This window comes from Pseudogymnoascus destructans, assembly GCF_001641265.1.
Source record: "Pseudogymnoascus destructans isolate 20631-21 unplaced genomic scaffold scaffold_14, whole genome shotgun sequence".
NCBI lineage: Eukaryota > Fungi > Ascomycota > Leotiomycetes > Thelebolales > Thelebolaceae > Pseudogymnoascus > Pseudogymnoascus destructans.
The window spans coordinates 927,559-941,368 of record NW_020167533.1 but is presented as its reverse complement, the minus strand read 5'-3'; positions in this window follow the sequence as shown (position 1 = coordinate 941,368).

Below are 13,810 nucleotides of genomic sequence, written 5' to 3'. Positions count from 1 at the left end.
CGGACTTGCGACCCGATCGTACGATCCCATCGCAACGGTGGTTACAATGCTTCCTTAAGGCACACCCTGAATTCCACTCGATTCATACGAAGACTTCAAATACGCATAGAAAGCAGGCACAAAAGAAAGAGGTGTTTAAGGAATTTTTCCTTACATATAACGCACTTATTACAAAACACAACATTAAGCCTTATAACTTATGGAATGTTGACGAGACCGGCTACATGATTGGATGTTATAAATCTACAGCTGTTATTGTGCCGATTGGCGTAAAGCAATGGACTGTTGATAATCCTGAGAATCGGCTATCTGTTACTGTGATTGAGGGAGTAAATGCAAGTGGTACAGCAATTGCAGAAGCCATTATCATTCCAGGGAAACTTCATATGGACTCATGGTATAATGATAACCTTGAGCCAAATGCTCTTGTTATCATTAATGAGAGTGGGTATTCAAACGACGACATTGCAATTCAATACCTCATGCATTTTATTCAACTATCTGCAGAGCATATGGCACCAGACTACACCCGCCTCCTATTACTCGACGGCCATGACTCTCATAAAACGGAGCGCTTTCTCACATTAGCAGAAGAGCATAACGTTGTTATTTGCTGCCTTCCTGCTCATACTACACATCTACTACAACCTCTTGATGTAGCAGTTTTTAAGCAGTGCAAACACTTCCATCAAAAGGCACTTGATCAAGCAGTACGTAGCTATGACTATGAGTATAAGCTACGTACGTTCCTTTCCGAATCCACAAATCCGACGGCAATCCTTAACTGTCCGGACAATTCAATCGGTTGGAGAAATACAGGACTATATCCATATAATCCTCCACTACTCGTGCGGCCCAAAAGTCTGTACAGGGTCTGTGCACAGGAGGTGGGTCATTGTAAGTACTTTCAAAAAATAAATACATAGAAATATACATAGTCTACCCTAGTTAAGCAGTTTTCCCATCCATTTTCCTCCCCCATTCTTCCTCAAGAAATACCCTTGCATGAGCTTTCTCAAGCTTACCTCCATTTAAAGGTATATATTCATCAACTCGATCTTTCAGATAATCAAAAGCATTCTCAATAGGATGTAAATCAGGAGAGTTTGGAGGCCAGAATCCTACTCTGTGAATTCCTTCTCTTTTCATATAATCTTCAAGTGAACGGTGTGCTTTCAAATGAAGACTAACATTGTCATCTACAAACCAGAGTCGTTTTTCTGGATGTAATGATTTGATTTTCTGAAAATAAGGAAAGAGAAGTGGGAGTAAAACCATTTCATGGTATAAAAACCAATCAATCCCACCCTTTGAAACTTCTTGGTTTTCTGAAACTCTTCCTCTACTCCAACTCTCCATGTCTCCAAATTCTTGTGATGGTCTTTGTGGCCGTTTCCATTTGCTTTTCCCTTCTTGGATATCTCTGTTTAAAGTCTCCATATATTCATATTCAAGAGTTCCAACTGTTCTTGCCTGTAAAAGCTCATCATCTGCCTTTTTTTGCCAGTATGTATTTATCTCCTGAAGTTTTAACACATTTTGCCACTTTTCTTCAAGGCTTTCAGGGATCCAGGATAGTGATGGGCGTGAGACAGAGATTTCAGAACTCATTGCGCCCCAGAACATAACTTGAAAGAGAGATTTCTTCTGTTGAACTGCCATACTTTCTGCTGTTTGACCTTGTTGGACTGTAATTCAGTGTTTCTTGTGTGGATTTCCTCCAAAGTTGATATATGACTCATCTGAGAATATGAAGATAGAACCAGCTTCAAGTTCTGATAATGCCCATTTGCAGAATCTCAAGCGTACTTCAGGAATAATATTATCAAGATATGACTTGAGACAGATGTTTTTGCATACAATTGGGTGAGGGATCTCTGCACTTGAGTGGTTCTTTGCAACTCGTTCAACAATAGAGCGTGAATATAGTAATTTCTCCTTATCAATAACTTGTTGGAATGTATCGAATGGATTTGCCAGAAGTAAAGAGCGTACGCGTAATGACTCTTGAGAATCTTTCTGTATCGTTTGAGGTCTTCCGCTCCGAGGTTTGGGTTAAGATGTTCAAGAAAGTTGAGAATATCTGTATTTCCTGCCTTTTCCACAGTTTGTTGCCATATACGTGCAACAGAATTAGCTGAGATTCCAAGCTTCTTTTCAATTTCTGCATATGAATCATTCATAAATATGCATAGGGTAATGATTGCTGCATGTAGTGGAATTGAAATTTCGGCCATTGTACTTGAAGATAGTTGAGAGTTGGGTATTATTGTTGTAACTGAGTACTTATGCTTCCTAATTATTCTAGTGTTCTAATTGGCTGGAGTGCACAGACCCTGTACAGACTTTTGGGCCGCATGAGTAGTAATTTTAGTAAAATCAACCCTTCCTTGGGTGGCTAGATTCTCACATCTGGTGCACCCACCATTACATTATCCCTGAGTTCTCAGACTCAACATTTGTTACAACTTGTCTAAACCTCTCCACTACATCATACACCTGATTGCTGTGTTGTGGAATAGTCTAAGCTACGACCCTTTGGCTCTTTTTCCTAAGACAGTGTGTTGTCTTAGTAAAATCATCCCTTCCTTGGGTGGCTAGATTCTCACATCTGGTGCACCCACCATTACATGCCATATAATAAGGAGTCGCTCTACTTCTGGCCACTGCCCAACTCGTAGTCGTGATCCCGTAGGTTGTATAGCTTTGTCTAGATCTTCGAAATGTGAGCTTAAAGACTCGGAAACTGTCGACTGACTGAGTTTATGGCCGTAGTTCTGAGAGAACCATTCGATACATTGCTTTTGAGAAGGCTTCGGGTGTTGTTGATGTGCCCACTTGCGTAGTGTAAGGATGCCTCCTTACCTAGATACTCGAAGAACCTGTCTCAGAACTGTTACGGTCACTACAAGCATGAAATCTGATTCGGTGTGGTTTCGAACCAGTAGAGGAGCACATAGCGAGTTACACTATAGTGGGGGATAGTAAGGGTGTAGGGTTCAGGGTTGATGCTGACCTGTTGCGGTGGAAGGATCAGGGCTAGGGTTGGAGTAACCGAGTCGGGCCCGTTTCGGGTACTCAAGGAAACAGACTCAACGGGGTTCCTCCTTCATCTTTTTTGTATCCTTCGTAGTAGACCTATAGGATAGCATCCGTTTAGCCTCCGACTCGCACTCTCATATGCTATTACTGTGAGCTGGGTGCCCTGTGTCCTTACATTATACAAAAAAGATCACGCCTGCCGGGGACGGCCGTGTTACGACGGAACAAGAAGGCTGGCCAACTACAGGACAGGAAGGAGGGAGGTCGCATGAGACCGGCCCTGGTACCTGGAGGGGCAGCGGGGAATAGTAGTTCCGAAAGTATCACGTGACGGACTCGCAGGATGATGAGAAGAGTCCTAAGAGTCCAGGACTCCGAGGACTCGAGTGAGTTCCCAGGAGTCCACTAGGCACGTGATGGACTCGCAGGATGATGAGAAGAGTCCTAAGAGTCCAGGACTCCGAGGACTCGAGTGAGTTCCCAAGAGTCCACTAGGCACGACGCCACTATATAAGTAGATAGTATTTCCTTAGATAGGAGCTTCGTGCTCAACTCAATACAGTATTTGTTATATACTAGTAACGTGTTACTTGAAGCCTTTGTGTCTGATCCCCTGCCTCCTCTGATAAGTAAACCTTTACGCAAGAGAACCTCTGTGTCTTCTATCGTTTAGAAGTCAGCGTTACACTTTGAGCACCACTTCTACGAGGTACCGGCTTACACACAAAGCAACATGTCTGTCGTCAGTTCGAAGGGGAAAACCCCCACCACGCCAACTTCGTCTCAGAGGTCTAAGCCTGAGAATGAAGAGATGCCCGATGCACCCACCGTCAACGAACTCAAGGAAACTCTACGCGTCAAGTTGCCCGACACTTACTCCGGCAACCGAAAGGAACTTGAGGTGTTTTTGCTACAGGTCGAACTGTACCAGCACTTCAATGATGAGAAGTTTCCCACCCAGGAGAGCTATGCCCTGTGGACTGCGTCCTACCTTAGGGGGGAAGCCCTGCGATGGATCGAACCATTCCTCAAGGACTATTTCAAATATGAAAGTACCAATGGAAGCATGACAACTACGCAGACTATGTTTGGCAGCTGGAATGGATTCTGTAAGGAAATCCGACGCATGTTCGGAGACATCGATGAGATTAAGACCGCAGAAGACCATCTGTTTGCACTTAAGCAGACTGGCAGCGCCCTCACATACTCCACAGAATTCCAGAGATACGGCAATCAGACAGGATGGGACGCCAGCGCACTCATCAGCCACTACCGACGTGGGCTGAAGAGCCATATACGTATGGAACTTGCCCGTTTGGAACAACAACCAACGGACATGGTAGCGCTAATCGAACATACGGTCCGAATCGACAATCGACTATACGAATTCCAGAAGGAACGTCGGACCTATGACAAGCCCAAGAAAAGTTACCCCTACCGGGGAAACGAGGGCAGACGACGGGATCAACACCCGCGAGACAACCGTTGGTCGGACCCAATGGAACTCGATGCCACGTTCAAACCTGGACGACCCCGTGACCCTAAGAAAGACAGACAATTCAAGGAACGACTCTGTTTTAACTGCGACAAGCCAGGCCACATGGCCCGAGACTGCAGACAGCCAAAGAAAGGGAACGGCGGACGCAAAGTCGGCAAACAACTCAATGCCACCTGGACAGGACAGTTGAACGCAACGTTTGTGAGCAAACAGGACTGGGGAATAAACGGCGAAAGCACCCCAGAAGACGAGAGCTCAGATGAAGGGTCGGAGGCGGAATCGTTCACCGTCTCGGAACAGGAGACCTTCGATGAACTCGCACCTACAGAACCAATGAGTCCACGGTGCAAGAGCGTAGTAAGACGCATGGCAAAACACGCCCACGCGAAGATTAGGGCCGAACGAGACAAGCCCAATGGCCAGAGGAGAATCCCCATGCTTAAAGACCTCTACGGGAACCTGTTACAGGAACTTCCGTTAAAGTGCAAGGTGGACGACTGCAAGGATGACCTCTGGAGATACTACGACCAACTAACGAATACCCGCAGGCTGCTTGGCACGTCCCAAGACGTAGCTAAGTTGGAAGCCCAAGAAGCGGAAGAACTGGAGAAGGATGTCGAGCATATGGCTAAACTGAAGTATATGAAAAGCGTCAAACTTTACTACCAGGACCGCAGGAGAGCCCTGAAGAAGTACGACGAGAAAGCCAGAGATATGCTCCGACGGGAAAATGCGAGACCCACTCCACGCATCGAAAGGAGAGCCATGGAGCAACTAGACACGTTCTCCACGCCTCCGAGGGAAGATAGTGCATGGGTGAGAGGACAGCAGGAACTATCAACGACAGACGCAACAGAGACTGATCATCCCTGGCACGCGTATGTCTACTGGGAGTATTGCAGCGAAGATGACTGCAAGCTCCACTGGAAAAAGAAACACCAGAATCAGTTGTTTCCCCGATCCTCGCCCAGGATACACTTCAGAGACGCAGAGGAAGTTCACGCCCTCAGGCGAAGCCAGTCTGAAGGAGACTTGCCTATCAAAAGCGAACAGGTATACAAGAAATACCCACATCTGCTAGACGAAGCAGAAGAGCGAGGGAAACGATCTCCCCAAGGACCACCATTGGAAGCGGATGAATACTATCCTTCCTCGGACGAGTCAAAAAACTAGGAGTCCTCGACGGTAGGCCACCGGCGAGCGACATGAAGAGGCCTAGTACAGACCAGCTATGCGCCACGACGGGCAGCATGCAACTATATGTGGTCGCTAAGATACAACAGCGACACCTCCGAGCAATGATTGACTCAGGAGCGACGGGCAACTTTATGACAAAGAAAGTAGCAGACACGCAAGGTTTCAAGACGCAATTGAAAACCGAACCATACCCGTTAATGGTCGTAGATGGAGAGCCCATCTCGACTAATGAAGGAATGGTGACCCACGAAACGGTCCCATTGGAAATGGTCATGCTACACGGGCACAAGGAAACGATTCAGTTTGACATCGTGCACATGGACAACCATGCGTGCATCCTTGGTGTGCCATGGCTCAAGAAACACAACCCCCAGATCGACTGGTGGAACGAGAAAGTTGTGATGAGCCAGTGCGCGTGTGAACAACGGACGGACACGCGACAACGGGAGAAACCCTCCCAGGGCCGGAAGGAGTTATGTGCAACCTCCGAGCTCGATGACCTAGCCCAGGCATCCTCACCGACGAGTATACCGGTGGAGTACAAGGAATACGAGCAATTATTCCAGGAAGGCCCTAAGAACGAGGCGCTTCCTAAGCACCAACCATGGGATCACGAGATACCTTTGGAGAAAGACAAGAGTCCACCGTTCGGACCAATATATCAGCTATCGGAAAAGGAGCTGAAGGTACTTAAGGAGTACATCGATGATAACCTAGCGAAAGGATTCATCAGACCATCCACATCACCAGCAGGAAGTCCGGTGCTTTTCGTACCAAAGAAAGACGGCTCCCTACGGTTATGTGTGGACTATCGAGCGTTGAACAACATCACAATCAAGGACAGGTATGCCCTGCCGTTAATCAACGAACTACACGATAGATTTCAAGGAGCAAAGATCTTCAGTAAGCTAGATCTGCGAGGAGCATACAACCTGATCCGAATCAAGGCTGGGGAAGAGTGGAAAACAGCATTCCGCACCCGCTATGGCCTATTCGAGTATCAAGTCATGCCCTTTGGGCTAACAAATGCACCCGCATCCATGCAACGACTGATGAATGATGCTTTGCACGAATACTTAGACATCTTTACCATTGTCTACCTAGACGATGTCCTGGTGTATTCAGCAACCAGGGAGGAGCATGTCAAGCATGTCAAACTCGTCCTGAAGAAACTAAAGGAGTACAGCTTACTCCTCAAACCAGAGAAGTGCGAGTTCCATAAAAACCAAGTCGAATTCTTGGGTTACATTATTGGAACGCATGGCATCAAGATGGACCAAGCAAAAGTAACGGCAGTGTTGGAATGGCCAACACCGACCACGGTCAAGGAAGTGCAAGCCTTCCTAGGCTTCGCCAACTTCTACCGAAGATTCATCTCGGGATATTCCAAGGTAGCTCAACCACTCACGGAGCTTACCAGAAAGGATCTCGAATTCAAATGGACGGACAAGGCAGAGGCTGCTTTCCAGGAACTTAAGACGAAGTTCACGGAAGCACCTATCCTTGCTACATTTGACCCTGCAAAGAAGATCATCCTCGAAACGGACTCTTCTGACTTCGCAATTGGAGCATGTCTGAATCAACCAGACGAGAACGGTAAGTTCAAACCAATCGCATACTACTCTAGGAAACTGTCACCCGCGGAACTCAATTACGACATCCACGACAAGGAGCTACTGGCTATTGTCGTTGCCTTTGAGCAGTGGCGAGTATATCTTGAGGGACCCACCTACCCTGTGCAGGTATGGACGGATCACAAGAACCTCATATACTTCACCACGACCAAGGTTTTAAACCGCAGACAAGTCCGCTGGGCAGAAACCCTCGCAGCCTACAACTTCATGATAACCTATCGCAAGGGCTCCGAGAATGCAAGAGCAGACGCTCTCAGCAGACGGACCGACTACGCCGGCCCAAAGGAAGAAAGACCTAGAGCAATTCTGAAGAAAACAGATGCAGGAATACAGTACAACGAGTTACTAGCGACGATCTCAGTCATCGAAGATACAGAACTCGAGGAAAGACTCAAGAAAGCTTACGCAACAGACGAATGCGCCAAGCGAGTCTTGTGCAAAGTCGAAGGTGACTTCGCCATCGATGAACAGGGATTGATTTGATACAAAGGGTTAGTGTATGTCCCAAGTCAAATGAGACGCCCGCTGGTGCAAGAACAACACTCGTTACCAGCACACGGTCATCAGGGAGTAACACGAACCTTCGAACGAATCACCCGACACTACTACTTCCCAGGTATGAGGAAGCAGGTAGAGACAGTGGTAAGAGAGTGCGACATTTGCAGCAAGTCAAAATCCAATAGGCATCTGCCATACGGACAACTCAAGTCGACACCAGTACCAAAAGGAGCGTGGAAATCAATAGCTTTGGAGTTCGTCGTCAAGCTTCCACCCTCCAAGGACCCGTTAACAGGAATAGAATACGACTCTATCCTCGTCATCACGGAAAGACTCACGAAATATGGGAAGTTTATACCATATCTAGAAGCTAGCGACGCCGAGGCGCTCGCATATACCTTCATTTGAGTCATATTAGCCAATCATGGGATGCCAGAAGAAATCATCTCAGATAGAGACAAGCTCTTTACTTCGAAATTCTGGAAATCATTGATGGCGCTACTGGGAACAAATCATAAGCTGTCAACAGCTTTTCATCCCCAGACAGACGGCCAAACAGAAAGATTAAATCAGACCCTTGAACAGTACCTACGAAGCTATGTCAATCATCAACAGGATAACTGGGTTCAGATCTTACCCATCGCACAGTTTGCATATAACAGCGCGATGACAGAAGCAACGAAAGTCTCACCATTCTTTGCCAATTACGGCTACCAGCCAGAAGCATATAGGCAACCAAGACCGGATGAATCACGAGCTTAACAAGCCCTGATCGTGGTGGAACAACTGAAATCGTTCCACGAACAACTTGCGACGGACATCCAATTCTTAAATGAACGATCCGCCGCATACGCAAACAAGAAGCGCAGTATGGAACCTGCCTTCAAGGAGGGGGATAAAGTATACCTACTCCGGAAACATATCAAAACGAAACGACCAAGCACAAAGTTGGACTTCAAGAAATTGGGACCATTCAAAATATTGAACAAAGTCAGCTCAGTTAATTACAGACTGCAGCTACCCAGGAAGTCTAGACTACACCCGGTATTTCATGTCTCACTACTGGAACCAGCAAGAGGAAATACCCCAATTGCGACCGACACCGAACTCCAACCCGAGAATGAGATAATCGAATATGAGGTCGAAGCGATCCTAGACAGAAGGTTAGTAGGACGTCGAGAAGAGTTTTTGATAAAATGGGAAAATTACGAACCTACGGATAATTCGTGGGAACCAACAAGGAACATCAGCAAAGAACTGCTGGAGGAATATCGACGCCGCCATCCGCCAGCCATTGATCCCAAGATGCAGGGGAGTAGGCCAGTGGATCGGAGGAAGCGGGGGTCCCGGTCACAGACGAGGAGGCAGCGCTAACTGCCTGTTCCTCGGCCTCAACAGCGTCACGCTTCTCAGCAGCCACACGTTCGGCCTCCTCTGCCGCATCAAGCTCGTCGAGGGTTTTCAAACCTCGCCGGAGCATATCTTTACCACGGGTTCGGATGAGGCGTTTCTGCTTCCGCAGACGAAGTAACTTCGAAAGGGTTTCTTCCTCTTCGCGATCCAGGCGATCCTCCTCCCGTTCGAGCTTCACCCAGTCGGGATGCTCAGGACCCATACAGTCACACTTTTCTTTCAAGTTGCGACGAACGCACTCGGCGCACCGCCGTGAATCATTTGGAGACGACATGCAAGTAATGTTTCGCCTCACGCAGTTCGAGCAAGAATCCATTTCGGGTAGTTCGTATCCGTGGTTCTTTATTCGACGGACAAGATCGTTGCGTTCCTGGAGTTTGCGGGCAGTGTCAGTAGGCATGTTGCATGTTGAAGGACTCGCTGAGGAGCAGCAGAGTCCCGGGAACATGGACGTACTTATAGGATTCGAGACGAATGCCCAGGGGAAGGGAGCGAGTGTTACGACGGAACAAGAAGGCTGGCCAACTACAGGACAGGAAGGAGGGAGGTCGCATGAGACCGGCCCTGGTACCTGGAGGGGCAGCGGGGAATAGTAGTTCCGAAAGTATCACGTGACGGACTCGCAGGATGATGAGAAGAGTCCTAAGAGTCCAGGACTCCGAGGACTCGAGTGAGTTCCCAGGAGTCCACTAGGCACGTGATGGACTCGCAGGATGATGAGAAGAGTCCTAAGAGTCCAGGACTCCGAGGACTCGAGTGAGTTCCCAAGAGTCCACTAGGCACGACGCCACTATATAAGTAGATAGTATTTCCTTAGATAGGAGCTTCGTGCTCAACTCAATACAGTATTTGTTATATACTAGTAACGTGTTACTTGAAGCCTTTGTGTCTGATCCCCTGCCTCCTCTGATAAGTAAACCTTTACGCAAGAGAACCTCTGTGTCTTCTATCGTTTAGAAGTCAGCGTTACAGGCCGTACTTAAATAATATCCCACACCGGAACGACTCAGGAGAACTACCGTTACACCATCGACTGCGACTCGGTGACGTTTCGGAGGAGAGACCCGACGACTTCAAATAGCTGTGATTCCAGAGATCTCACGGACAGCCAGTGGATCAGGGTTTGATTCTTGAGAACAAGCTGGTAAAGTCGCTGACACGTTGGCGCCAAATAGGATACGAGATCCTTAAGAACCCCCTCATAGCACAGAGGAAATTATGGACAAGAGCATTGATAGCTACGAGCTACCGGAAGTCAAGCTCTTTCGTATCAGTACCAATACACACCCGAGGCAATATGTCGAAAAAGCCGACATCAAACATACCCCAAGACAACGACGGTCAACTGCCCAGAATGACTACCTGTCATGACACTCCTTCGATATTTGTGTCATGACCCTTCGATTCGCTTTAGTCTCTAGTACTTATTTCACTATGTCATTCACTTCACCTGCTTCGCTCACTTCGCTCACTTCGCTTCACTTGCTGACCTAGATCAGCCCAAATGTTGACTACTGGCTTAGGCTCTCTTGTTATTGGCTTGCTGCACTAGGGCTCGCTTAGCTAGGGTTCGGTTAATTAGTGCCTTCACTTATTTGGCACTAGGGATTTTTACTGTTATATAAGCACTTATTGCTCATGTCTCTTATTGATCTTTAGACCAGGAACGGCGCTGGAACAACGAATTGAATCTGCTACCCACTCTCGCAAGGACGTCCACACGTACCACGGATACGGCAAAGGCGTCGTCAGCGTCGAAGCCGACTCGAGCCACACCCGCTCTGTTCACCCGAACCGCATTCCTCCCCAAGCCAGCCATACCGGAATGTCTGAGAACCGCAGTCCCTGCGCCCTCAGGAAACTGTTTCAAGTGTGGCAAGCCCGGCCATTTCCAGGACAAATGCCCCCTTAACGCTACTATCAAGGAAATGGACCGTAACGACCCTGAGGCAGAAGAACAATGGGAAGAAGCCATGGAACTTCAATCGGATGCGTCCCTCGAGGAAAATGACGAGGCCTAGGAGAAGGCTCCTTCCTAGGTCTACGCAAATGTGACCTGCGAGGACTAGACTTACGAGAACTCCTGGGAGGCACCCAGTTCTTAGTCGACACGACCCTGAGTATGAATGGACTCGGGGTGCAAACGAAGTCCCTAGCAGACACAGGAGCAAATGGCTACCTAGTCATTAACAAGCCTTTCGCAATATGACTGTCGAAAGCACTTCAGAGCCCCATACGGAAACTACCCTACTCTGTACCCATACGTGGATTTCAGCACAAAATCCAAGGCCACGTATCGGAGTATATTCGGTTACACTTAACAGTCGAAGGACGCTGAATATATAACTGCCCCTTTGTACTCCTGGACCTCGGAGCATAAGATGTGATAATTGGGAAGAAGCTTTTCAGCCGCTTCCGAATACTACTCGACTCTGCAAAGAGCCGGTTAGTATGGCCAAAGGAGTACCCGCCAACTCCTAGCTGGAGCAAGGAGATCACCTTGCCCTACCATTCATGCGAAACGTCCATTAAACATCCTGCATACCAGTCGGATGCGAATCGCCGGGATTTCGCAATCCGCCGCGAAGACAGACGCCACGCAGGCGGACGCTCGATGGAAATGAAAGTGATAACTTCCGACTACGAAGAGATCACCGATACGCCATCGAACCCACTACGAAACCAGGAGGTTTCTCCCCCACCGCAGAAAACCCTAGCACATAGGTTTACGCCCATGCATATATGCGAAATCAGTGCAAATGCTTTCCACCACGAGATGATGCGAAACGACTCCAAGTTTTTTCAGACTAGCATCTACGAAATCGATCAGATCATTCATGAAAAGGAGTTGGTAGAGGACGAAGAAACGCTCCACCTCATCCAGCAGAAGCTTCCGCATATGCACCGGAAGTACACCGATGTCTTTTCGAAGTTGGAATCGGATCAAATCCCCCCACACCGCATATATGACCACAAGATACAGCTCGAAGCCCCTTTACCAAACGCTTTCTCGCCGTTATATTGACAGGGCACCAAAGAGCTTAAGGCTACCAAGCAATATCTGTTAGAGAACCTAGAGAAAGGCTTCATCATCAACAGCAAGACCCTATCCTATTTGTAAAGAAAGCGGATGGCAAATTAAGATTTTGCATCGATTACCGGAAGTTAAATGGTCTCACCCGGAACGATCCCTACCCCATCCCGCGTATCGACGAACTACTAGGACGGGTGTCGAAAGCAAAAATCTTCACGAAGCTAGATATCAGACAAGCCTTCCATCGTATACGGATGCACCCCGACTCGGAAGAGTACACAACCTTTCGGACTCGCTATGGATTCTATAAGTGCAAAGTGCTGCCATTTGGACTGACGAATGGTCCCGCAACCTATCAGCGGTATATGAATGACGTCCTGATGCAATACTTAGACGACTTCTGTACCGCATACTTAGACGACATCCTAATCTATTCAGAGGACCCTACGGAACACATAGAGCATGTGCATAAGGTCCTACAGTCTCCGAGAAGCTGGACTCCAAGCCGATTTGAACAAATGCGAGTTCAACGTCACCAGGACAAAATACTTGGGTTATGTTCTCACTACCTCCGGTGTCGAAGTGGACCCTGACAAAATCGAACCCCTTCGTAACTGGATCCGACTGACCACTGTTACTGGTGTGAAGTCCTACCTGGGATTCTGTGGCTTCTATAGACAATTCATTCATAATTTTGGCAAAATAGCAAAGCCCCTCACCACCATCACTAGTCCCTCGGAGCCGTTCCGGTGGACAGACGAATGTGAGAATGCGTTCGAGAAATTGCGATGACAACTTTTAGAGGTACGGCACTTCACCACTTCAACCCCGAATTGCCTATGAAACTGGAGACCGACTCCTCCGATGGAGTCGTAGCTGGTGTCCTCTCTCAAGAACACCCTGACAAGTGATGGTACCCCGTAAGCTTTTACAGTCATGTCCTATCTGGACATGAGATCAACTGGGAGATCCACAACAAGGAACTATTCGCAATAGTAAAGGCCTTCGGAAAATGGAGGCCCGAGTTGGCTTCGGTGCGCAACTGAGTGGACGTGTACACTGACCACCGTTCGCTGGAATATTTCATGTCTACCAAGGTTCTCACCGCGAAGCAGGTTAGATGGATGGAGCTACTCTCTGACTTCAACTTCTGCATTACGTACACCGCGGGCAAGAATAACCAGAAGGCAGATATTCTGAGCCGAAGAGACCAAGACTTGGTAACGCAGCAGAAAGTCAAACTTGATAGTAGGGCGAGGGTATTGTTAGGTCCAAGCCGCCTGCACCCCCGAATCAGCACCGAACTCGCCGAGAGCTACATAGAATCCATTAATTCGATGGACACCCCCAAGCCCCAGGTGCCCTTCAATTTAATAGAGGCGCTACGTACGGACAATCGGAAGTCGTTCACTGAGACTCACGCAAAACAACCCCTACCAGACGGATTCGCGATGAACGACCAGCTCCTCCTGTACAAAGGCCGCCTATGTGTGA